Source organism: Tiliqua scincoides, chromosome 3 (genome assembly GCF_035046505.1).
Source record: "Tiliqua scincoides isolate rTilSci1 chromosome 3, rTilSci1.hap2, whole genome shotgun sequence".
NCBI classification, from domain to species: Eukaryota; Metazoa; Chordata; class Lepidosauria; order Squamata; family Scincidae; genus Tiliqua; species Tiliqua scincoides.
Genome location: NC_089823.1, coordinates 93252620 through 93279745, shown reverse-complemented (window position 1 = coordinate 93279745; position 27126 = coordinate 93252620). Strand labels below are relative to the sequence as shown.

At 43.7% G+C, this 27126-nt stretch overlaps 1 long non-coding RNA gene and 1 pseudogene across 2 annotated transcripts in view; both read right to left on the bottom strand.

The window, feature by feature from the left end:
* Window positions 1–27126, bottom strand: part of LOC136645908 (uncharacterized) — a 105089-nt gene that overhangs the window by 20651 nt on the left and 57312 nt on the right. The gene's annotated exons all lie outside the window — the stretch shown is intronic.
* Window positions 1272–1390, bottom strand: LOC136647165 (5S ribosomal RNA; annotated as a pseudogene).

Sequence of the window (27126 nt, the reverse complement as noted above, 5' to 3'; positions counted from 1 at the left end):
TTTACCTTCCCTTTCAACTTCCTAACTAGCCTCCTCATTTGAGGGAAGTCCGCCCTTCGGAAGTCAAGGGTTTTTGTATTAGATTTGTTTGACACTCTTCCCCCAACATGCATGGTGAAACTAATTGCAGCATGGTCATTGTTCCCCTGTGGCTTTACCTCTCTACCAGGTAACTTTTACCTGTACCTCTCTAACCTTTACCTCTCTAACCAGGTAGCTCAGGAGCTCAAAGCCAAAGGTTCTTGATGGCTACTTTTTGCTAGCCAGATGAGCTGATGGGACTCAGGGAAGCTGCCCCATGGAGGAGGAGGGGTCAGGTGCACTTCAACTCCCTGTCCTCCACCTAGGCTCTGGCCCCACTGACACAACTATAGGGTCAGAACAGTTGAGATGCCTACTGTGCCTGCTCTCAGCTGTGGTACCACGAACCAGAAAAGACTCATAGGATTCCAAATGGAGGACTCATGGAGACCCCAGTTACACCAGGAACACACTATACATTGTTGGATAGTATTGTACTGATATGCCGAAAACTTACATAGCAGGAAGCTGCAATAAAGTCTAACTTAAAATGTGCTCTCTGAAGTGATTGATTCATTACAACTGTTAATCAAGAATTGCTTTATTATTATAATTAATCCTTACAGTTGAGCAAGCTCTATCTTATTCCATATCATATGATGTGAACCTGCTCTCGTGGGGTAGCCCCAAGTGGAAGGGGACCCCATGGGGACATCTAACTTTGGCATCTAACTTAGCTCACTATATATTAGGAAGAGCTTAAAGTGATCTAGTCCTAAAATGTAATTTGTGCTTCTGTCAGACAATTTGCACATCTTATTTGTCACATAGTGCAATTTGGGAGGGACAAAAGCCCCAGCCACTGTGAGAATGGTTGTGTGAATCTGTTCTCACAGCAGCAGCTAGTGTAAGTTTGCTTTTCATTGGATACATAGGAAAAGTAAGTATCCTTCCATCGTTATTCTCGGTTTCTTCTGTCTCTGAAGGCAGAAGAAAGAGTTTAACTGCCCAATCCTATTGCCACCAGGTGTGGCAGCATCAAAATGGCTGCCGCTGTATCCAGCGGCACTGCCAAGGCTGCCAGAGGTCTTCTCAGAAGAAGCACCAGGCCCCACAATGGGGCTTCTCAAGTCTGATCTGGCTATTTTGCTGGTGCAGACTTGAGACCCTCTGTGTTGGGCTTTTCAGCCCAACATGGAGGACAAGGCAGAGCAGGTTGGCAACCTTCAGTCTCGAAAGACTATGGTATAAGCCTACAGCACCTGGTATTCCCAGGCGGTCTCCCATCCAAGTACTAACCAGGCCTGACTCTGCTTAGCTTCTGAGATCAGATGAGATCAGGCATGTGCAGGGTAACAGTGGCAGAGCAAGACTCCACTGATTTCACTTTTCTCCTGTCTCAGTTCCTACCATCACCTCACCTTCCTCCCACTGCGGAATGCGTCCCCCCTGCTGCGAAAGGCCTTACTGTGGCCCGCAGCTCTTCCCTTCAGCTCTTTCCTTCAGGCAGCATCCGTCCAGTACTAGGCTCGGTGCCAACTGCTTTGCAGCACATTTACAACACCTGGCACCAGTGCTTGAGCTCAGCTCCGGCACTCAGAGCCCATAGGATTGGGCTCTAAGGCTGCAATCCAAACCACGCTTAACTTGCAAGTGGGTCCCATTGAACTGAATGAGCCTTACTTCTGAGTAGGCATGGCTAGGATTGCAGTGTAAGTGCAGATGATTTTCTATGGGTATGTACAATTTGCTCTCTTTATTATTGTTGATTTGCTATTTTTTTGTCCCTGTGCATAAAAATATTTGGGTACAGTTCTTTATTTGAGTCAGATTTTTGGTTAGTTTTACTAGATGGTACTTGCCATAGCTATTACTTTCCCTATTAAGCTAATTAGGAAAAGGTTTACTTTCCTGCAGGCAGCAGACATTGCATTTCCCTCTTATCTCTAAGATGTCTCAGGAATAAACAACACTGATTGCTTGCTAATTCTGCTGACACTCTGGGATGTATATGATCAAGGGTCAGACTTGCTGATTAACATATTTTTCCTAGTCACCCTACAATTGTACGATTGCTTCCGAACAAAGCACATCTCTTTTCCTTATTTTTCTTGCTAAGCACTGTCTCAATGATGGTTACTCATTATGTTTCACTTTCTCTTAACACATATGTGCTCTTTTCAGCCTGATAATCCCATCTCTCTTAGGGCCCAATCCTATCTAACTTTCGAGGGCTGGTGCAGCTGCAATGCAGCCCCTAGGCGACGGAATAAATGTTCCCTTACTTTGTGGAGGCCTCCATAACTACTCTCCCACCACAGGATGCAGTGCACACCCCATTGGCATGGCTACAGCCGAGCTGGAAAGTTGGATAGGATTTGGCCCTTAATCATTTGCTTAATGTTATTTTTTAAAGACTATCTTTATAATACTTTTCAACAGCAACAAAAATTTGTAAACAAAAGTTTACATAGCAAGAGAAATTTTTAAAAATGTTCTCTGTCCCAAAGAGACTCACAACCTAAAAAAGACGCAAGGAAGCAGACACTGGAAAAGATGCTATGCTGGGATGAACAGGGACAATCACTCTCCCATTGCTAAATATAAGAGAGCTACCACTTTAGAAGATGCCTCTTTGCCCAGGTTGCAGGGGATAATTTGAATGTCATTGATTATTTTTCATGCTTTTCATTTCTATATTAATGTATTGCCAAGCCCGACATGAAGACTCATTCTGTATCTGACTGGTTGTCCACATGTGGGCAGCCCAATTCTATGCTTCCCAGTGCCCGCTGGAGCAGTGGCACCAAAGCAGCTACTGCTGTATCCAGCAGGCACTGGGAAGCCACTGGGAGTCTCCTCAGGGGAAAGCCCCAAGCCCCGCAAAGGGGCTTCTTAAGTCTGCACTGGCCATTTTGCTGGCACAGACCTGAGAGACGCTGTGTTGGGCTTTTCAGTCTGACATGGATTCAGGATACAGCAGAGCAGGGCTCTGCCAGTCCTGCCCCCATTCCTCCCCCTGCCCTGCCCTTCCCTCATTGTGGCCTCTCCCCACCCCCCAAAGGCTGCATTACTGCCCAGGAGTTTCATTTACCCCTGGCAGCAGCTGATCCTTCGGCCAGCGCTGGACTCAGCCCCTGACTGTTGTGGGCCCAGAGCCAGCTCTCCCAATTCTCCCAGTGTTTACAGCGTGTTTATGGCATCCAGCACTGGCACTAGTGCTCAGCACCAGTGCTGGGAGAGTTAAGGATTGGGAGCTAAATGAGCAAATACACTTTTGTCAGGGCTGGCTTCAAGGCAAGTGGGCCCTGTGATAGGAAAATCTACTTCAGTCTTGTATGTAATTTTATCTTAACATGTTCTTAGATCCATTTGGTCCATCACATGCACTTTTTAAGTAGACATTTTGATTGCTTTCCATCCTGCCATAGAAATATAGAGTCTATAATAAATTTTATTTATATCTCTAATATTCTACAGGTTCTTGGCTATGAACCTGGGGCCCTGCAAAACATCTTTCCAATGGGGCCTTGCAGCTCCTAAGACCAACCCTGACTTTTGTCATCATGTCCACCTTTCTTAAAAGTTTGCCATCTACCTCTATAGACTGTAATAGGCTGTTTGTGCATATCAATGAGTTTACATGCACAAATTAGAAAATAGTCAGGATTTGTTGTTGTTTGTTAAAAGGTGGCAACTTCTCAAAGGCCATTGGACCGTCTCCTTCCTCCCATGCACCTTTTCTCAGTTGTTCTCAGTTATAGGACTAAGATCAAGACAGGCTATCATTTACAAAATGGCAATTTATCATACTGTACTCTGTTGTATGCTGGCCATTTGTATTGCCCTGACAAAATAATAAGTATTTTACCATTCAATAGCACCTGATCAGAACTCTGGGGAAGAATTGGTAAAATTCTCAAGTCCAGACAAGGCTAAAACAGACGATCAGTATTACCAAGCGATTACATGCACAACATGGTAACTTATCACTTGATCAATAGTTGTCTGTATACCCATTGTTTGGTGTATATTCTAGATATGCCAGCCTTTGCACAAATCATTTCTCCCTCTTGCTTCTCCCCTCCCATTTCATTCTATTAGTTTCTAGTGTTCTGCTATATTCCTTGTTTCCCAAATTCCATATTTGCCAGATAAAATGTAGACCTACAGTATAGATGACAGGATGTTCAGAGCAGATAATGGAGACAGCACAGGGGAGACTGTAGGCCAAAGAAGCATCATTAGGGGGAGCAAAAGTCCATGGACCACTTCTTTCCTTTTGAGGTTATCAGTCCTAGGAGATAACCTGACCCCACTAGGCTGGCTGTTGGCTGGAGCCAACATGCTTCAGGTCCATCTTGGTGATGGAAAATGCCTCTCACTTCAAGAAAGAGAGAGCTCACTGCAAAGCCATTATACAGTAGTATGTTCTTGCAATGAAAGAAGTCAACACAGGTCTGCAAAGTTGACTCTTGCCAAGGATTTGCCTTCTATGTCCGTTCCTCTGAGACCCCCTTACTTATGATGACACGGCAAGAAGTTACAATTCTCTCACTTTACTTATACCAGCTTGCATTATATGGGATGACAGCTATATATGAAAAGGTTACAGTAAGATCCTAGGGTCAAACCCGGGGCAAGTGACTGCTCATGAACAGTGAAACTTTAAAAGCATAAAATGATGCATCCATTTGTTTGGGGTGCACCCATTATACCCTGTGTTTATGCAACCCATGGAGAGCACTCATGTTCACAACAAAATATACTAATGTATATAATTAGTCTCTAAACATTTTTGCTTGGACTAACCAGACAACCATTGTGTTTATAGAGTCCCTCACTTTCTATGTCTCTTTTTTTTAATTCTAATTTTCTTCTACTTTATTTTTTTGCATCCTCCACTCCTCCACTCTCTCCCTTTCTTTCAAACTGTCCTTCTACACCTTTCTTTCTCCTCCTCCTTCCATTTGCTGTTTGCCCTTCCCCCAAGAAATGTTGCTCTAGATTTTTAAGTTCTCCTTTTATCAAGCTAGGAGGAGGGTAGAAAAATATCTATCGCTTGTGTTCAGACAGATTTGCAAGGCATTTATTACCTGTCTGTGCATGGGGTGTGAAAGGGTGGTTTAATTCTATTTTCTCTGAGGCCAGAGGAGGTTGGGGAAGCCTCCATCACTTGACAGAGTCCTGTAACAGTTTTGCAAAGATGCCAGGCTAATCTTCCTCCCTCTCCTATCTTCCCCCTCCCTTTTTTAGGTTGGTGAAAGCAAAGAGATGTGGAGAAGCGGCGTTCTACCGTGTTTCCCCCAAAATAAGACACTGTCTTATATATGTTTTTTGGCTCAAAAAAACAAACTAGGTCTTATTTTCAGGGAAACACGGTAAGTGAATGCAGCTGCTGCTGTCGCTGTGTCCTCGCCTCTTATTTAAACACATTCTTTCTGAGTTTATCTCCTGCTGAAGCTGGTTCTGCCCCCCCTTCTTTTGTTGCAAAATGATATTAGAAAGGAGTGTGTTGTGTACAAAGAGGAAGTGGAACTGACAGTGCTGCCTGTCTAAGAATGCAGGCTTGCTCTCTTTGACCCAAATTGAATGATTTGCATATTGGAAGGGACATGTATAATCTTTCTAAATCCATTTTTAGTGTTTTTTGCATCCCAAGAGGTTTTTTTTGGGGGGGGGGGGAGGAAACTGTTCTGCAAAGTGCTGAGTAATGACGGACATTCAGGCAACTTCTTTTTATTTGAGGGCCGTTCCATTTGGGCTACGATCTCAGCACAGTAGTGTCACGAGGGTTTGTGTCACTTGGTGCAGGAGGCCAGCGTGTCACCCCTATGATGGATCTCCTACCCAACGCCCTGGGCAGTGGGCATGGTGATGTACAATTGTCCCACCCCCGCTGGTTTTTTGATTATAACTTCTGACAGAATAGCGCTATTTCAGTGTGGTTTGTTCCAATTCATTCTGCATGAAATTACACATCAATTAATATATAACATGATGGTATTACTCAAAAATACCAAGATTTAAAATTTTTTTGGCAAGTAGTGGTGTAACCCCTCCTGTGCCTGTCACCCAGTATGGCCAGCACCCCTCTAGCGAAGCCACTGTCTCAGCTTGCAAGAGCTGTGTTTGCATGAGCAGATGTCAACCATGCAAGTTTTTACTTTTTTATTGAAAACATAAAGTTTTCTAAAAAAAGAAATGGTAGAGAAAGGCTAGAAAGTATGCACCCTAAGTAAGTCACTACTGCTAATAGAAAAGAAGCCTCCAACCACTTTCTATTACAAGAACTAAACATGTCTAGATTTGCAGTGGGACTGCACCTATTCAATTTTTTTCTTGCCGCCACATAGAACAGATTTCATTATCATGTTGTTCTATGGCATTTCTCTTTGTCTTCATTGTCGGTTGGTCTATTTTGATTGCATTATTTTATAATGGCTTACTGTTTTGTTTGGGTTTTCACATTTGCGAATGCTTTTGAAATGAATACTTATTTATTTTGGAGGTTTTAATTTTAATTCTGCCTTTTGGCCTTCAAAGAGACACCCCCAAGGTGGCACACATCAAAAGTCTGCAAACACAATGATAACATAAAATCATAAATTCTTTTTTCCTTATTCTCCTGCTCTTCACCAGCGGTTTGGTGCCCTAATGGCCACTGTGAAGGGAGAGGGGCACAGTCTTTTTAAAGAGGCGACAGGAGATAGAGGTGGCAATGATGATGACTATGAACATGAAGTATAGAAATGTTTAAAATAAGGGTAGGCACCACTTGAGGATGTTGTCTTTGGGAACCCTTGATTATGTAGTCAACATGCCCAGCAAAGGTCTGTGAACGTCACAAGTCCAACCTTCCTGTATTAGGAAGGATTGTTCTGTAGTGTCACCGGTTCAGTCTTCCATTATCTGGGTCATGCAGAAGCTTAGAAAGTAGTTATTAGAGACCTCAGTACTGATTCATATGTAGTTGTAGCTCTCATTCCACAGACATCATGAGACCAGTGGTTTTCAAGTGGTTCCCCCCCCCCCCAGACATGCTCTTTACCAATTCTTGGTTCTATGATAGCTGCCCTCTGTAGTCTTTTGTGCATTTTTTGTGCATTTAAAAAAATGGTCAACCAAATGAATCTTGTTCTCACCCTTCTTTAAAAAAAAGGCATAAGAAAATTAGTTCAGCATCCTGTTTCCCACAGTGACTAAGCTACTACCTCTGGAAAGCCCACAAGCTGAAGAGGAAGACATACTTTTCTCCCACTGTTATTCCCCTGCAACTAGTTTCACTTCTTGTTTTCAGGCTTTCCAAGTGGCTACCATGATAAACATACTTTGGTCAATTCACACGGCTAATTAGAGACCAAATTAGGTGAAAAAACAGTCAGTGGTTCCATGGTCTACCTTAGGGGTGTCCAAAGTTTTTTGCAGGAGGGCCACATCATCTCTCTGACACTGTGTCAGGGGCCAGGGAAAAAAAGAATTAATTTACATTAAATATTAGAATAAATTTACATAAGTTTACATAAAGGAATATATTAAAGATGAACTTATATGAATGAATGAAGGTCTTGCAATAGCTCAAGGCCTATAAAAGGCCTTGTACAAAGCAAGCCTTTCCTTTGCTGGCCTTTCCTTTGCTGCCACTACTGCATCACAGATGTGAAACGGCAAGCAGTGGAGGGAGCCCTCACCCCACAGCTCATGCGAGAGGTCAAACAGTTGTCCTCATGCTGAGAGCAGTTGCGTCGGGCCAGTGTGGGCTCCAACAAATCTCTGGAGGGCCAGAGGCTCATTGGAGACTGGGGGCTCCCTGAGGGCTGCATTGAGAGGCCTTGAGGGCCGCAAGTGACCCCAGGGCCGGGGTTTGGGCACGCCTGGTCTACCTAATTGGGGCAATTCTTCCAGTAATAAAAACACTGCACTGCAAATCAGGTACAATTCACACAACTTAAGCCAGTGCTTTTATTTTCAACCCAGACAGCTTTGTGAACATGATGATTGTCTTCTAAATTACACAGGCCAACACACATTTTGCTTCCTTAAACATTACAACAATTCCTGGGTATATTTGGGGTGCCGATTCCAAAAATGGCATCCGTTTTGCCCTATCACATCTAGTTTTGGAGATATAGTTTAGCCTCTTTAGTGAACGGTTCAAGCAGCTTCCTCATGAAGAAGACTACACCATGGCTTCCTCATGAGGAAGCTGTTTGAACCATTCACTAATTAGGTTATAATACAGTATATCTCCAAAACTAGAAGTGATTGGGCAAAATGGATGCCATTTTTGGAATCGGCACCCCAAATTCATAACAAACCACCATAAAGTTTGGGAAAAACTTTCTGACCCTCAGTTTTGTAGGCCTGTGTTATTCATCAGTGCTTCCTTCAGTACAAGCCTATGCATGTCCACTCAAAAGTAAGGCCCATTGTGTCTAGTGGAGTGTACTCCCAGAAAGGTGAGTGTAGTAGCCTAAATGAGGTGTGAGTGAGGGCCAATAGTGAGATGGTTCAGAGTCTCTTTCCCAAAATGCAAAGTGATGTGTAGCTCTGATGTGGCCACTGATCATTCAAAGAGATCATTCAAAGGCATTGTGTGGCTTCTGCACAAGAGAACACAAGAGAACTGCCAGCAAAAGATGCCAGGAGGTCAGGAGGGGCAAGGATGCATACCTGAGCGATTACACTTAAGGTGGCTGAACTTGGGAGCAAGGTCTGGCAAGTCGAGGGAGGAGAAGGAGGTAAAAGGTTGGTTGTTTTAGAAGTTGCTGATTTGGCTTGTAGGGCTAGTCCTACAAGAGCCAGTAGGAAAAAGGAAGGATGGAAGAGAAAGCATAACCTGGTCTTTCTGGAAGATGTTATGAGGTCTTATCAGTGGAAAAATAGCCATGAGATGAAGCAACCACCATGGGAGGCCCTGCCTGCAAAACGACCCAAAGCAGGGGTCAGCAACCTTAAACATTCAAAGAGCCATTTGGACCCGTTTTCTGGAGAAAAGAAAACCTCGGGAGCCACAAAACCCTTTTGACATCTAAAATGAAGATAACACTGCATATATAGTTTTTTTTACCTTTATGCTATGTATAAAAAAACTATAATGTGTTGCATTTTTGAAATGAATGAACTGCTACAGAGAAAACAATATGTAACATATTTTAATGTTACAAGATCACCATAATCTTAAATTTAGAATTACATATAAAAAACAAAAGAGCTAAAATAAAATACATTTAAATTAAATACTAATTTATTTTCCCAGGGCCTGCTTTAGTCAATTTGGTGCTATAGGCAAGACTTGGGCTGGTGCCCTCCCTAGCAGAAAATTCTGCCCAACAGTAAAGAGTCATCTTTGTGTCTTTTCCACAGTAATGTAAAAGAGGTACAATGAAATACAAAATCTAATGACTAGTATTTTTCAATACAATAAAGAGATTTATAGTTATTACTCCCCCTTGTATGTCCCAATTTATAATGCACTCCCCTCTTGTATATGCAACTTTTATAATGCGCTCCCCTCTTACAGGTTCCATTTTTATAATGTAGCCCCTTCTTGTAGCTCCCTTATAGGTGCTGGGGCACCTTCCTTATGAGGAAAGGCTACGGCGTTTGGGCCTCTTCAGCCTAGAAAAGAGGCGCCTGAGGGGGGACATGATTGAGACATACAAAATTATGCAGGGCATGGACAGAGTGGATAGAGAGATGCTCTTTACACTCTCACATAACACCAAAACCAGGGGACATCCTCTCCCTATCTACTCAGAAGTCGGCCCCAGTAGAGTGAACGGGCTTCCTCCCAGGGAAGTGTGGACAGGAATGCAGCTCACCTCACTCCTTCCTGCCCATTGCCTCAGCAGAGCTGCGTCTCCCACACTTCTCCGACCAGTTTCGCCTCGTCCATTCAGCCCCTGCCCGCTGCAGGGCGAAGGAAGGAAGAGCGCAGGGAAGAGGTGCCCGGCTGCCCCCCTGCACCTGCTTGCAGTGGGGTGCCTGCGGGCGCCTGCTCGCAGTGGGGCACGGAGAGCAGGTCCAGGAGAGTGCCGCTGCCCCTGCCTGCCTGCCAAGGAAGGAGCTGCTGTGCGTGTGGGGGGGGGGCGCTTTGCAGGGAAGGAGCTGCAGGGAAGGAGCTGCAGCTTTGCAGGGAGGAGCTGCGCCCCGCACTCACCAGCAGCCAGTGCCCGCAGCACATTGCGCCAGAGTGAGGTGCCCTCGGGGCTGGGCTGGCTGCGCGGAGGCCAAGGGGAAGGCGCCCCGCTTCCAGCCCCCACTGGGGAGCCGCATCAGAAGACTGAAAGAGCCGCATGCGGCTCTGAAAACACAGGTTGCCAACCCCAGACCCAAAGAAACAACTAAGGGCCCAATCCTATTGGACTTTCCAGCACAGATGTGGCCATGCCAAGGGGTCTTGCACTGCATCCTGCACTGAGGGGGCAGTCATGGAGACCGCTTCAAGGTGAGGGGCTGTGTGTTCTCTTAACCTTGGGGTTGCATTACAGCTGCATTGGAGATGGAAAACTGGATAGGATTGGGCCCCTAGTTACCTGATATTGGTACGCTATGATGGAATCCTGGAGCTGTCACATGAGGTGTAGGGTTTCATGTGAGGATTGAGTAAAGACAGGTACAAACAGACAAGTCATGCTTACCATAAACACTTCTGATGGCCTCTTTAGTATGCGCATGACACAACCTGTATCTGTCCATATGTGAATCTTTTATTGTGATGAAGTTCATTGCCATGTGTCACATTTCATTCATTCCCTCCAGAACTGCCTTGGGAAGGCGTACTGTGAAACTGTTTTTAGTCAGCAGTTAGCCGATGGCAATAATAGATGTAATAAAGTACGTAGAAGGGAGTTAAACTGGGAACTATTATTATGGAGAGGAGTCAGACTATACTATTGAACTTTTACTGTCTTGTTATTTTTAATTTGTTCCCACTGTACTTTGGCCAGTGTGATTAGCAGAAATACAACCTGGGTTCCTGTTTAACCTGTATGGTTTTAGCCCTTAATTTGTTTCAGGTACTAAGTTTAATTTTGTTTATCTTGAGCAGGCTTCTGAGAGCCAAGAAAATGCAGCAATAACTCCAGTCATCACCAGTAGTCTGAAGATGACACTAGGGCATTTATTCAAATGTGTGTCATCAAGAAAGTCTTGTGGGTTTGAAGAGGAACCAGACACACAAAGAGTGTCACAAGGGACTTGCCACAGAATGGAATGAGTTGACCGCAATCAAGACTAGGGTCAGTAGTACAATATACCAGGCCATCTCAGGAGCCTCATAGAGATCAATGAAACTATAACTGATACACCTGTGGATATCAGAGAAGGATATATCACAAGTTCTCAGGCAACTTTCCTCAGAACAATAGCATCTTTGTTTGTCCTGAAGCATAGTATATGATTTCTTTCTGGAACTCTATAGGACTAATGGGGGAGGGGGGTTGGAGACAGGGGGTCTCTAAGGACCTGTAAAGGGACAGGTTGACCAAAGACAAAAAAAGTCATTACTGAGTTTGTTTTATTGTAGACTCCACAAACATCAGAAGAGAAGCTGGAAGATTTTTCCATAAGAACCTGAGTGGGTTGGCCCTATTCTCTGACCTGTCTCCACTGAAAAAAATAGCACCAAGAAGAAGACTTTCTTTTGGGAAGCACCCCAGTTCTAGAACTACCTTCCTGGGGAGATTTTCCAGGCTTTTTCTCTTACTACTTTTAGGCAGTTTGTGAAAACTCCTTTATTTAGACAAGGATTTGATATATGGTTTTTCACTGCTGTTTTAATTATGCCATTAATTTTTTTTAATATTGTTCTAGTGTCTATGTAAGTCTTTACAATGACTCTTCATGTTTATTTTAATATTTTCTTTTGGGTGTATTTTATGTAGAGAAGCAGGATAGGCATGAATAGATGGGGGAAAGCAAAATGTTCACAGTTCTTTCACAGTGGAGAATTTATGGACAAAGAATATTAAATGCTTTGGGAAGAACGCTTTGACTAATGGAAATCTGAAAGTCAGGACATCTGATAGCTTCGTTGACAGTTTGCATACGCGGGCGGTATTTGTCAAGTACCTATTACATGCAAATAAGCGGAAATGCTTGCCCCCAGCTGCCCACACATAGAGCAAAACATTGTTACGTAATATGTGTACATATTTCTGAAGGGTGGAGTGGCTAGTAATTTGAGCTGGCATCAAGAAGGGATGAACTATTATGCTAAGTAAACTGCAGCTCAGGGCTCCACCCAAATTGGTAGTCTGAGAGTGTTTCCATCCTGCTGTTTCAATGGATGCCTTTAAAAAATCTTTTCAGTTCAGATAATAGCACTGCCACCAGACAGCAGAGGGTGGCTATGCTTCCTGAAGTGGAGAAGTTTACAGTAATGGTAGCGTGTGTAACTTGAGGAGATAGAACTGTTCGTGCTAGAGAAATACTCAATAGCAAGATAAAAGATACTATAGAGGAAGGATGGGAAGCCTGCGTCCAATCAACAAATGTTCTCTGCTGGTTTAGCAGATATAGTACTTATGCTCTCAGTGTGTTATTGTAGAGCAAATTTGCAAAGTTAACCTTCTTCTGCATCTGTTTTGCTGGCATGAGATTTCTAAGTTAAGAACTTGAATTTTGCATTTTAACTGGTATATATTAATTGCAGAATTCTGAAAATCTCATTAGGAGTACTAGGAGTACAATGAGATGTTTCAAACTGCACAGTTTTTTTAAAGCAAAGATGTGCTCCCTGGGTCTGAAAGAAATGAATATTTCAACAGGTCAAAAAAAGATTTCATAGGACCTGCCACACTTCCTCATGTTGTGGATTCAGGATCACTTCATCATACATTAAACAAGCTTGCATATTTTCTCAGATTTAGGGCACAATCCTAACCAGGTCTATTCAGAAGTACAGCAAATCCTATTTTGTTCAATGGGTTAGGATTGCAGGAAAGTGTGGTTAGGATTACAGCCTTAATCTGGGTTCTGAAAAGGAGGTTAGGGGTGGTGTGATACTGACTTAGGACTGTTTTCAGATTTCTAGAACACAGGAGTGGCTCCACATGTCATTTTGAAATGCTCTTAAAACATATTGACAATAATTCAGAGCTCAACAAGCACAACTCCACACATGAACTTGGGTCTTAGAGAAAGTGGTAGAACCCTCCACTGCCAGTATATTACAGTGTCAGTCAAAAGACTTCTGTTGGCATCACTCAGCTCCACTGCTTGGTGCCTTGTTGGTGAGATTGCAACAGGCAAACTTCAGCACACTTCTGAAACTTTAAGACAGATAGAACATTCTTCCAGGTACAGCTTCTCCTATCACTGCAATACTGTTCTCACTTTTAAGAAACTTTTAAAGATAAAAGAAGCGTCCTAGGATCTGTACTTGGAAACTCTCCTTGCTGGACAGAACCAAATATAATTTTATTTCCCATATGATCAGTTGAGTTCTGATCTTCTGGACAGAAGCTATATGAGAATGTTCTCAATAGGAGAACAGCTGAGCTACTTCTAGAACTTTGGTACGTCTATGACTTTCCTAAAAGCAGGAATGTGTTCTTAGGGTCTTTTAGACCCAGGACATTCAACATACAGAAGCCACAGACATCCTTTTGAGATGTATGATGTAGAATCATGTGGCCTTTTTAGTTTGCAGGATATTTATATGACACCTAAGTAAGGAAAATGTGAAGGAGCTATGGATATTCTCTGTTGACATTCCAGCCACTGTTTCTTTTCTGAGTGCTGCATTTTGGATTTCGGTTTCTGACTGATTTGTCTGCGTTTCAAAATTTACCTCTGAGAAACAAATCTGCACAGCGGACTTTTGGGCTCTGAGCACGTGGTGAGTTGCTATGGAAACCAATTTGCAGGAAAGTGATGGGGACGGGGGCTTGCAGCTGCTGGGCCAGGAGTTTTGAGATGGAGCCTGATGAAAGCGCAAGTCCAATTAATAGGTAGTAGCTCAGAGAGAGAGAGAGAGAAAAATAGAGCCCTTCCAAACAGGAGCTGGGTGTGTCTGAGTGAAGTATCATAGTTCAATGAGCTGAAATCACTGTTGTCATTACTTAAATAGACATTTATTGAATCAGGCCAATCCCAGTGTTGTAAACTGGTAGAACTGAGCCAAAGAATGTAGTAGAAATAAGCAGGAACAGGTCACACTAAATGACTGTTAATTAGAGCATTTGCTCCTAAGACTAAGAGGATATGAATGTGGAGAGAAGCCTGGAGAATAGGAGTTGAGTCAGGCTAAAGGTGGTATGATGCCTCTGAGCTGAAATCTGTGATTCCTGAAATGAGAGCTTGTTTAATTGAACTAGCAAGTATGACTAAAGGAGCTGAGCTGCTCATCCTGAATACTGGACGGCGCATTAACAGCACATATACTCACTGTCATCTTTGGGGGAAAAGTTTCCTGAAACTGAGGGAGGAAAATGAAGCTATCATCAGTTGCCTTTTTTATTTATTTGGAAAATGATACCCTGCCCAACTTAGTTCTAAAGTCAGCCTACAGTCAAATAAATAAATAAATAGCTTTAAAACAGTCCTCAAACAACTTCAGGCGCAAGAACAGCAGCAGCATGATAGTTAGTGGCATCCAGTATGAGGCAAGCAAATCATTCCTAATTTAAACTGAGATTTCAAGAGTGGAGATTGCCAGGAACAACAGAAGAATGAAGAGTGGACTCACATGTATACACCAGCACAACTATAGCATTTAAGGATTTGGTACGGGGGGGGGGGCAAAGTCCTGAGGGTAGGGTTGGTTTCAGGGGACATTTGGCAAACTGCCCTCCATGAACCACCTCCTATTTGGATGGACCCAGAAAGAGTCGCTGTCACCACCATATGAAGGCTATAGACAGAGATGTGGTCTCAGGCATCAGCAGTGGATACCTGGTAGATGCCTAGAGTGATGCCAGCTGTGATTAAGGAGACAGAGATATGGTGGCCTGAACTTCACTTACTTTAGATTGTGGCTGTATTAGCCAAGCATTAGATGCATCAAAGGGGCTGGATTATCTGTATAGAAAAAGTATGTGGAGAGCCACCAGGGCTGGCCCAAAAGTGTTTAAGAAGGTATGTCAAATGTCACTCCCTTGTGCCACTCCCTTTCTCCTTGCAGAGAAAAATCTCACCTCTTTATCTGGTGGTGCATCTGCTGCCACCTCTACCACTCCTCCTCTTGCTATTCTCTGGATTAAAAAAAGAAGAAGAAGAAGAAGGAGGAGGAGGAGGAGGAGGGAATGGAGCAGAATAGAAAGCGTGAAGAAGAGAGTGGTGGGCTTGATCCGTGCTGCTGAAAGTGTGGTCCATGAGCCATCAGCTGCCGATTCGTCATGTGTCTCCTGGAGCTTCCATCTTCTGGATTCTCAGAGTCCCATGTGGCTTGCCATAAAACTTGGATATGTGCCAAGCCTTGTGAGAGGGTCTGAGAAGCAGAAAAGGAAGCAGGAAATACCAGGTAAGCTGATGTGCTCCATGCCTACCCTCTCTCTGTATATAGTGCTGGTTCACAGCACATCAGAAAAATATCACCAGTTCGCAGCATTGGACATTTTGAGAAGCACTGGGTACTTCCTCTTCTGCTATATTCCTTTTTTGAATCCTTGGAGTGGGGATAGGAGCAGTAGAAGTTGGTGGCAGTAAACATACACATGTCACTGCCAATCTACCACCTAAATTGACCACTTCAGTTGGCCTCCTGGACCAATAGCCACCCACCTGGTAATCTGTGACAAATAAATATTGCATCCAGGAAGAGAAACTTTAAACACTTTTCTTCTTTTTAGGCCACAAAATGTAAACCATTCCATTTTGTGTGTGCATCATAAGATGGCAAACTAAAAGTTTGAAACAAGAACAGCAGCAAATAAATAAATAAACAAACAAATAAATAATTTTTGTGTAATTTTTTGTATATTTTTATTATAATTATACACCTAATGAGAATGACAGATTTGCTAGACAGATCTCACAAACAGCAGAAAATGCTCCTGCTCATGTTTAAACGTTCTGCAGACATTTAAAGGATTCAAGGTCAGCTATTCTGCTCTTGAAACTGCTAATTCCTGCTCTTATAGCTGTGTCTAGAACAACCTGAGTCCCTGAGAGCACTGTCAAGCACTACATTGCAGCTTAATTGATTAAGACCTGTTCACACTTTTTCATGGGCAATTGATGAATCTAGTTGTCTGAACTGCACAAGACAGATCAATTGACCAAAAATGATGTAATGACAAAGCTTCCAAATAGATGCCTACATTCATCATGACATGCTAACAGCAGAGATAACAGAGTCAATTAAACTAATGTCACTTGATTGCATGCAACACCAAAGACCATGGCGGAGCTGCATATTTTCTTCAGAGAGTGCATCAAATTCAGAGAACAAAGACACAATGCACCTTGTTACAACAAAATGGAGACAATAGAACATGGGAATATAATGTAGATTTAGATTTAAAATATTATAGATTATGGATCTTCTGCAATAATATGTCTTGCATATGGAGTTTCAGATGGAAGATAAACTGTCTTTTGAAGGGAGCTGGTGGTATAGCTGGTATCAGAGTGGTTTCAAAAAGTTTGACTAGAACTTTTTTTTCTAGAATTGGTGCCTTTTTTCTTTAACAGATGTAAGACAAAGGAAGCATTGGCCTACCTTGACTTCTCTTAAATCCTTCATAAACTTAAGAACTATTTGCATATCCAGTGCAAGTTGACTCTCTCTCTCTCTCTCCCCCCCCCATGTTACCAGTGACCATGTTATAAAACAAGCTCCAGCTGAAACAATGTAGCACTGTTATCGATGATATTAAGCCATCCCATGTAATCTTGACAGTCATCTGGCAGCTGGTAAAGCACATTTTGCATATTTTAAATACTCTAGGACAGTGTTTCTCAACCAGTGGTATGGGTACTACCAGTAGTACTTGAGGTGGTGTCTAGTGGTACTTGCAGGACCCCTGGACATCTGCCACCTGGCAGCGAGTTCAGAAACATGACACAACAAACAGAAGTAGGGGGCCCCAAAGCATGCTTTTCCACCCTGAGCCTCTTACTGGTGTTTGTCGCAACTCATCTGGCCTCCCAACACAGAAGTAACTGGCAATGATGTCATCGCCAATTACTTCCAGTGGTACTTCAAATAAGTGGACCATGTGAAGTGGTACAGTGGAGGACAAACATTGAGAAACAGTGCTCTAGGACAGGGGTGCCCAAACCCTGGCCCTGGGGCCACTTGTGGCCCTCGAGAACTCCCAATGTGGCTCTCAGGGAGCCCCCAGTCTCCAATGAGCCTCTGGCCCTCCGGAGATTTGCTGGAGCCCCCACTGGCCCTACGCAATTGCTCTCAGTGTGAGGGCAACTGTCTGACCTCTTGCATGAGCTGTGGTATGAGGACTCCCTCCACTGTTTGCTGTTTCACATCTGTGATGCAGTAGTGGCAGCAAAGGAAAGGCTAGCCTTGCTTTGTGCAAGGCCTTTTAAAGGCTTTGAGCTACTGCAAGACCTTCATTCATTCATATAAGTTCATCTTTAGTATATTCATTTATGTAAATTATGTACATTTATTCAAATTTTAAATGTAAATTAATTCTTTTTTCCCCCTGGCCCCCAACACAGTGTCAGAGAAATGATGTGGCCCTCCTGCCAAAAACTTTGGACACCCCTGCTCTAGGATATTTTTAAGCCGTCTTTTCTTGGGTCTTCCTCTAGGTCTTTTTCCAGTACTTTTGACATTATTGGCAAACTTTTGGCAAGTTTACTGAAAACGTCAATTCACTCCAGCAAATAAAATGGTGAGAATCCACTGTTGGATTGGTGGTATCAAAAGATGTTTTTTGTCCTTCCTAAAGAGAGCTTTTAAAAATCTGGAATTGATGTTAGCAAGCAGGTTGAGATTCTCTGACCTGAAAATAAACTCTTAGTTCACCATCTGATTTTGGCTGTTAGGCCAAAGGCTTTTCCTGTGTTTTTATGTGTATTTCCTAGGACCAAAAACTAGACTGTTTCTAATGAGAAAGTACTTTTTGCCTTGCTCTGTGGTTTCCTTTAGGTTTATCACTTGAAACTACACTGGATTATGCTGTCAGTGAGGGGAACCATTTGCCTCCAAGCCATTGATATTAAACAGCTGTGAATCAAAGCCTGATAGAAATGGCTCTTAATTGCACGTGCACATGCACAGCGCTGAGTACTGCTGTAGGTGACACTACATTATGAGTAATAGCAATTTTTAAGCCCTGGAGCTAACTCATGTAATTTACAGTCCTACTGCACAGGTTGGAATTTCACTAATTCAGTCGCTGCAGAAAGTCTGGCTCCATGACAAGAGTTTCAAGCAATCACAAAGAGAAATTTAGAAAATAATGAGATTTGCTCTGTTTTCTCATTGTATTCAACACTCTACAGAGGTTCTTGTTGCTTTGAATAAAGTCCCCCAAGGGATTAGAATATAGACTATTAGAAAAAATCATTCTCATCTTTGAATCAAAAGATCTTGGGAATTAACAGAAACAGGCAATATATTGAGGTAAACTAAGAGGCATTCACTTTCATGCTCTGTTCATGGGAATTTCAGAAGGATCTAGCTGTCCACTGTTGGAAACAGAATGCACGTCTAGATAGAGATTAGGTTGGATCTAGCAGGATTCCTCTTATGTTCGTAGGATTGAGGGATTCTTCCATCAAAGATTAAAGCTGACCATTTCTCATTGTTTAAGTAACCATTCTTACCTTCAACAGAATCTTACAAATAATTTCTCTGTTGTCATTACAACTGCTCTAGATGTAGCATGTGTTCCTTGACTTGAGTGACTTAGGGCTCAACCAACTTTCCAGCACCGAGGTGAGGGTAATGCAGCTCCAAGGTAAGAGAACAAACATTCCCTTACCTTGAGGAGGTCTCCATGACTCCTACCCAACTGCAGAATGCAGCACATGCCCCATTGGCTGTGGCGTCACTAGGATTTGTGTCACCCGGTGCGGGAGGCCTGCGCGTCACCCTATGCAGTGGGCGGGGCAACGCCCCAGGTGATGGGCGTGGTGATGTGCCATCGCCCCACCCCCACTGGTATTTTGGCTGTACCTTTTGTTAGAACACAGATATTTCAATGTGAGTTGTTTCATTGCATTCTGCAAGAAATTACGCATTGATTGATATATAACATGATGGTATTAGTCTTCCAAACTCTGATTTTAGTGATTTTGAAAACTTGTAGAGTCTCACACACATACCCCGTGTCAACTTACTAACACCTTATTGCAGCAGTTCTCAAACTTTTAGCACGGGGACCCACTTTTTAGAATGACAGCCTGTCCAGGACCCATTGGAAGTAATGTCATGGCCAGAAGTGACATCATCAAGCAAATTAAAACAAATAATTATAAATAATTAAATTAAAATAAAAGAAATAATTAAATAAGGAGGAGCCAGTCCCACCAAGTGAATCTACCCTGAAGTAAGTCCTATTGTGGTCAATGGGGCTTACTCTCAGGAAAGTGTGCGTAGGATTGTAGCCTGTGAGCCCAATCTTATGCATGTCTACTCAGAAGTAAGTCCCATAGTGGTCAATGAAGCTTACTCTGTAGTCTGCCTGCAATAACCCGCTCCCCCCCCCCAAAAAAAAGAATCAGTGAGATTTCCAGCCCTCCCCAGGGCCCAGTTTAAAGTTCTTCTATTTCAGGCATAGCAAGATAAAGACCCACCTGGCTTTGCAAGTGCAAAATAGAAAACTTTCCCCTTACCATTCAAGCCTCTTTTTAGTTGGATAGAGAGGCTGCCTTCTGGAACATCATATGCTGAGCTTCAGTTCCATTGGATCAGGACCATTCTGGTGTCCTCACATTTCCCTTTGCCTGACCTGACCAACAGCCAAGGCTCCTGCCTACTCACAAGTAAATGTGACCATGAGGCTGCTTCGCTTTCCATAGGGCTGGGAGGGAGGGACCTCCTTCTCCCTTTTGTGTTTTTGGGGGCTGCATTCATTGGATTAGGACTAATGTGGTGTTGTTGGAATTCTCTCAGCCTGCTCTTTCTGACGGACTATGGCAAGTTCAGCTACTTGCAAGTAAACGCGTGATACGGCTCACTTTCAATTTCCATAGGGCTCCATGCAATTTTTCTTTCTGGTTTTTTGGCCATAACTTTTGAAGGAAAGGAGCTATTTCAATTCTGTTGTTTGCATTGCACTCCGCTGGACATTCCGCATGCAACAGTGTATGGCACGACAGGGTAGCTTCGAAAGCCACGAAGTTAGTGCATCCTCCCCCGGGGGGCGTCACACACACACCTCGGCACGTCAGCCGGTGCGGCCTGCACCCCCCGCATCCCCCTAGCGATGTCAGTGCCCGTTGGCACTGCTATGTCAGTGCGGAAAAGTTGGTTAGGATTTGGGCCTTATTTCTTTTGTCACAATAAAGTATTCTGCAGTATATTTGTCATTTTATGCTAAGCTCAGAAACAAGAAAGAATGCCAAGAATCCAAGAGAAAGAAGTTGGCTCAACCCTGGGATTTCAACAGCTTTCCTCACATCTCTTTTAAGACAGGTCACACCTCTCATCTATGGATGTTTCTGCTGTTCCATTTTTGAAAGACAGAAGCAAAAACCATTACCATTTTCCATGCTATCAGCTGTCAAGAGAGAAGTCCTGGCCAGGCATAAACCACAAATCATGTGCAGAAATGAGTTCTTGAGTCAACCACTCAACAATTCAATGCAGTTGCTGTCAGTTAGTGTAAGCCAAGATGTTTCAATCAGAGAGGTAGCTGAGAAGACAAATAAAAATAACAGATCTGCCGCTATCCCGTTAAAGTGGTACAAGGTACTTTCTTCTAATTTGCTTTCAGAGCAAACTTTACGTTCTTATTTTAGTAGGTGTCCTCAGAAACTTTTCCTATTCTGTGGCCTCAGTTTTTAGACAATCCTGATTTCTAGCTACAACTTATAATAATTGATAATCTTTTTACCTACAATTTTGGGGTAGGTAAGACACAGGAAGTATGTGCATGCATTTTTTAATGAACATGAAAATGCTAAGAGCAGGATCCATTTTGTTCTATTTGGTATTTACAGGGGTTGTGCAGAATGGCCTATGAACCAGGCCATTTCAAGGAGCATCAACCCACTTCAGCATTTGGCTCTGCTCAGGTTTGTTTCTTTCCCTTAGCCTCAGGGCCCAATCCTTTCCTATTTTCCAGTGCTGATGCAGCCACAATGCAGCCCCAAGTTAAGGGAACAAATGTTCCCTTACCTCAACAAGGCCTCCGTGACTGCCCCGCCCCCCAGGTCAACAGACATAAAAATAGCCACCCAACAGATTGTTTTCACAATGCATAGTGCTAAATCAGCATGCTAGAGTAGCAATTCATATATTCATAAGTTACACTTTGAACTGGGTTAAGATAACCACACCGTATGAATTCCTACTTGGCAACTAATTTTTAACAGGGCTATATTACATTCTGAACGGCGGAATAGCTGGAGGGCCAGCATCATTGGCTCTGCCCACTGACCCATGTGAGCTAGTACTACGGTTGCTATCTGGCCGGGGCTGGGGGGTGGGGAACTGGCCTAGCCTTCTCAAACTGGCGACCTTGTAGATCAGGGGTGCTCAATAGGTGGATCGCGATCTACCGATAGATCGCGAGGCAAAATGAGTAGATCGCAGAGTGCCAACCCCCCCTTCAGGTGCCTCTGGGAGGAAACGCCGGGAGTAAGGGAGTACTCAATGGGAGTAAGGGAGTACTCAATGGGGCTTACTCCCAGGTAAGTGTGGCTAGGATTGCAGCCTCACAGCCTAATCCTAGGCATGTCTACTCAGGAGTAAGTCCTGTTATACTCAGTGGGGCTCAAGGTACACCAACATACACTGTACACATAAATGTTATATGTTATGATGGCGCAAACATTGTAAAAAAAACTGGTAGATCTCCGGGCCTTGCTGGGTTTCAAAGTAGCTCTCCATCCAAAAAAGTGTGAGCACCCCTGTTGTAGATGGTCTTATAGTTCCTGGTCTTGGAACTGATGGTTCCCTTTTATCTGGTCAAGCAGGTGGGGGTGGCTTCACATTGAGAAAATGGAGAGGAAAGGAGCTATTTAACTAGGGCCCCAGTCTCCTGATCTCTAGGAACTAGCATCCATTGCCAGCTGATTGCTGCAAACCCTCCTAGAGGTTTTAGTAGTCTCCAGGAATGTCCAAAATTACATCATGTTGAGTTTCAGGAATAGCTTCAGGCAGAGTTGGCAACCCTACAATTAACCCTTTCCTTCCCAGCTATTGGTCTTCCCTTCCCTAGCAGCTTTTCTCCAGGAGAGATAAAATATATGAGGCCTATGTATTTTATTATTCAGGGAGGAAAAAGACTGCAGGTGGGGAAGTGATTGATAGTGAGCAGACAAGTTGCCGGGTAGAAAATGCTTAAACAGGCTCTTCCCTGCTCCTGTCAGTCCTCTACTGTTATCTGGTGTGCTCCCTGGGGCATTTGGTGGGCTGCTGTGAGATACAGGAAGCTGGACTAAATGGGCCTATGGCCTGATCCAGTGGGGCTGTTCTGATGTTCTTACTCAACCTGATACCACTACAAATGCTTTACTTGATGAAAGAGAAGGGGGTTGGGAAGGAAGAACAACACATCTCCAGCATCTGATCAGTTGCCTGTAATCAACTATCTGTTACTTTAAATCTACTTCCTGTTCGTTATGGCTACATTCTGCTTACTGCTAGTGGGTGTTTGCTACAAACAGGTCAGCTTCTCTGAGGCCTGATCCATTAGAAACAAAATATACTGCTGCTTATTATGTTAGAGATGAAGAAATGAAAAAGCCCTTTTTATCTTTCTTTGGAAAAAAGCATCTAGAGAAGAGCAACAGTGGAAGAATTAGGGGAGCAGACTACTCTGTTGGGGAGCAGGCTAGGAGTTATTGGTAGCCAGATTTGGCTCCTAGATTGCCATTTCCTCTTCCTAGTCTAAAGTGACTTTCTAGAGAGATGAAACAGATGAAAGCAGGTGCAGCACCATAACAACTAGTGCAGTGGTGCTAAGAATTGTGAACAGTAAATGCAAAGTTGACTAAAGAGAGCTAGCAAAGCTCATTTGCAAGGGAAATGCAACCCAGACCCAATTGTGTTGCCTTAAATGGAGAAATGTGTTAAAATTCGATCAAGCCGTCCTCCCACACTCTCTCTCTTTCCCTCTAGTGAAATGTAGGCTTTCCTCATCATTCTCTTCAGTGTGGGAGGAAGTGACTGTTTTCTTGAGGATATGTACAGCTACGAGGTAATTTACCTTGATGCTAGAAGAGAGTGAACCTTTTATCTGATACCCCAAACAGGTCTCTACTTTGCAAGATATTCTGTGTCTGCTTAACCACACTTTTGAGGCAGATATCATTCATCTGGTGGTGCCATTTTCTTGTGGTTGTTTTTTCCCCCCCAACATGTATACTCCGTCAAGCATGATTTTTAAAAAGGGATACATACAAAGTGTAACACTCAGGAAAATAACATATCAGTAAAACATACCAAAATCAAAATTTACCACTGTTGAGATAAAAATACATAGCAGCCACCCACTCACCCCCTAAATCTCTAAATCACACTCACTCTAAATCACAAAGACTGGACCATGATGAATTTTCAGATAATTTCAGTGGTATAAAATGGGCATCAGTGTAGGCCAAACTAGTCAATTCCTGATTTAAAAATTAACAAAACAGCCACAGGGGAGGTAATTTGAATCATGGGCATAGTACAAGGAAGATGGGGCCCTTCCTCCTGTGCCATGGGCTTGATGCAAAGCAGAGGCAAAGAAGCAAAAAAAACAACAACAAAAAACTGAGGGGTAAATGGGTAGATTGATCTCCCTCCACACTAAGGTTGCAGTCTAAATCTCTCTCTTATGCACACCCCCCCACCCCATGCTTTTCAATTAAAAAAAAAAAAAGATGTAAGGAGTTGCAGTCATGGAACTCTCATGTCATGTCTCATCCTTAAACACCATGATTAAACAAGACTAAGATTAAGACTAAGATTAAGACAGGCATCATGACTTGAAGGGGGGGGGGAACCCATCCCTTATGGTACCCTTAACAGTAGCCTGATCTGTAGAAATCAGGAGGTGAAGCTTTTCATGGCATGAAGATTAACATTATCATCTGTGGGTGTTTCCAGTCTGCTCCTTCTAGTAAAGGAGCAAAGGGCAGTTAAGCTAGGAACCTTATTTGACAGATAAAAGAGCAGCTTTCAATGGTCTTGAAAGCTAGTTTGCCCGGAGGTATAAAAGGAGGGATGGAACAGGCTCATAATAGGCAACAAAAATATACAATCACTGAAATAAAGAGTTTCTGTACCAGTGACATGCCAATACGTGTTAACATCTAATGCTGATCTTTAAGGTTGCTGTCTGATGTCCTGCAGTGCTCTTAATTCAGCAGATGAAGCTGTCCCCATCACTGCATCTCTGTGCATCTCACCTGTTGCATTTCTGACTGTCAGACCTCTAGTCAAAGCACAGGAGTTCTGCAGAATAAAAAGTGTCTGCCCTGATAGGTTTGGGCACCTCAGCATTCATCCTGCACTTGACTGCTGCAAACTGCAGCAGGCAAGTAATTCGGTAACTGTTGCTGTATTATACGTACACTACCACATGAGAGATCTATTACACAGGCCTACAAAATTGAGGGTCAGAAAAGTTTTTCCCAAACTTTATGGTGGTTTGATATGAATTTGGGGTGCTGATTCCAAAAATGGCATCCGTTTTGCCCTCTCACGGCTAGTTTTGGAGACACGGCATAGCCTCTTTCGTGAATGGTTCAAGCAGTTTCCTCATGAGGAAGCCATGGTGTAGGCTTCCTCATGAGGAAGCTGCTTGAACCATTCACGAAAGAGGCTATGCCGTGTCTCCAAAACGAGATGTGATAGGGCAAAACGGATGCCGTTTTTGGAATCAGCACCCCAAATATACCCAGGAATTGGTGTAATGTTTGAGGAAGCAAAATGTGTGTTGGCCTATGTTATCATAAGTGCTCAAAAACCACCTTTGTGTATACTTTTAGAGATAATAAGTTTTCATTTGCTGTTTGTTTTCTGAGATTTAGAACAGGTCTTGCAAACTAGCAGATGTTTGGCAGTCTCTTTCTTTCTAAGTTAAAGTATTTTGTGAAAAGGTTCTATCCAGGTGCCATTTACTGCATGTTTTCTTTGTTCTTAGCTTACTTTGCATCAATACAAAAGAGTCTTATTAGTATTTTGCAGTTAGAAGAGCAGGTCTACATGCAAAGCTTTATTAATAAAATACAGAACAGTTTGACTTAACCAAGTGCAATGATGAAAGCTAGACTGGGAATCTAGTTGGATACTTCAGGGATGGCCAACCTTTCAACTTTAGGGCTCCTGGGCCTTTAACAATTGTGTATTTGTATTGGCAACCTTCAGTCTCGAAGGACTATGGTATCGCGCTCTGAAAGGTGGTTCTGGCACAGCGTCTAGTGTGGCTGAAAAGGCCAATCCGGGAGTGACAATCCCTTCCACACCGGGAGCAAGTGCAGTCTGTCCCTGGTCTGTCTCCCTGGCTATGGGCCTTCCTTCTTTGCCTCTTAGACTGTTGGCAAAGTGTCTCTTCAAACTGGGAAAGGCCATGCTGCACAGCCTGCCTCCAAGCGGGCCGCTCAGAGGCCAGGGTTTCCCACTTGTTGAGGTCCATCCCTAAGGCCTTCAGATCCCTCTTGCAGATGTCCTTGTATCGCAGCTGTGGTCTACCTGTAGGGCGCTTTCCTTGCACGAGTTCTCCATAGAGGAGATCCTTTGGGATCCGGCCATCATCCATTCTCACGACATGACCAAGCCAACGCAGGCGTCTCTGTTTCAGCAGTGAATACATGCTAGGGATTCCAGCACGTTCCAGGACTGTGTTGTTTGGAACTTTGTCCTGCCAGGTGATGCCGAGGATGCGTCGGAGGCAGCGCATGTGGAAAGCGCTCAGTTTCCTCTCCTGTTGTGAGCGAAGAGTCCATGACTCGCTGCAGTACAGAAGTGTACTTAGGACGCAAGCTCTGTAGACCTGGATCTTGGTATGTTCCGTCAGCTTCTTGTTGGACCAGACTCTCTTTGTGAGTCTGGAAAACGTGGTAGCTGCTTTACCGATGCGCTTGTTTAGCTCGGTATCGAGAGAATGAGTGTCGAAGATCGTTGAGCCAAGGTACACAAAGTCATGGACAACCTCCAGTTCATGCTCAGAGATTGTAATGCAGGGAGGTGAGTCCACATCCTGAACCATGACCTGTGTTTTCTTCAGGCTGATTGTCAGTCCAAAATCTTGGCAGGCCTTGCTAAAACGATCCATGAGCTGCTGGAGATCTTTGGCAGAGTGGGTAGTGACAGCTGCATCGTCGGCAAAGAGGAAGTCACGCAGACATTTCAGCTGGACTTTGGATTTTGCTCTCAGTCTGGAGAGGTTGAAGAGCTTTCCGTCTGATCTGGTCCGGAGATAGATGCCTTCTGTTGCAGTTCCAAAGGCCTGCTTCAGCAGAACAGCGAAGAAAATCCCAAACAAGGTTGGTGCAAGAACACAGCCCTGCTTCACTCCACTTCGGATGTCAAAAGGGTCTGATGTGGAGCCATCGAAGACAACAGTGCCCTTCATGTCCTTGTGAAAAGATCTGATGATGCTGAGGAGCCTGGGTGGACATCCAATCTTGGGGAGAATCTTGAAGAGGCCGTCTCTGCTGACCAGGTCGAAAGCCTTTGTGAGATCTATGAAGGCTATAAAGAGTGGCTGTCGTTGTTCCCTGCATTTCTCCTGCAGTTGTCTAAGGGAGAATACCATATCAGTGGTGGACCTGTTGGCTCGGAATCCACACTGCGATTCTGGATAGACGCTCTCTGCAAGTACCTGGAGCCTCTTTAATACCGTTTACAACACCGCCTTGTCCATATTCGGCAAGAAGACCAACAAGGCGGCAGACTGGTTTGAAGCCCACTCTGAGGAGTTGACACCAGTCATTGAGGAAAAGAGGAGAGCTCAAGCAGCATACAAGGCCTGTCCCAGTGAGCGCAACCTGCAGGTCCTCCGAACTGCTTGCAGCAAAGTCCAACAG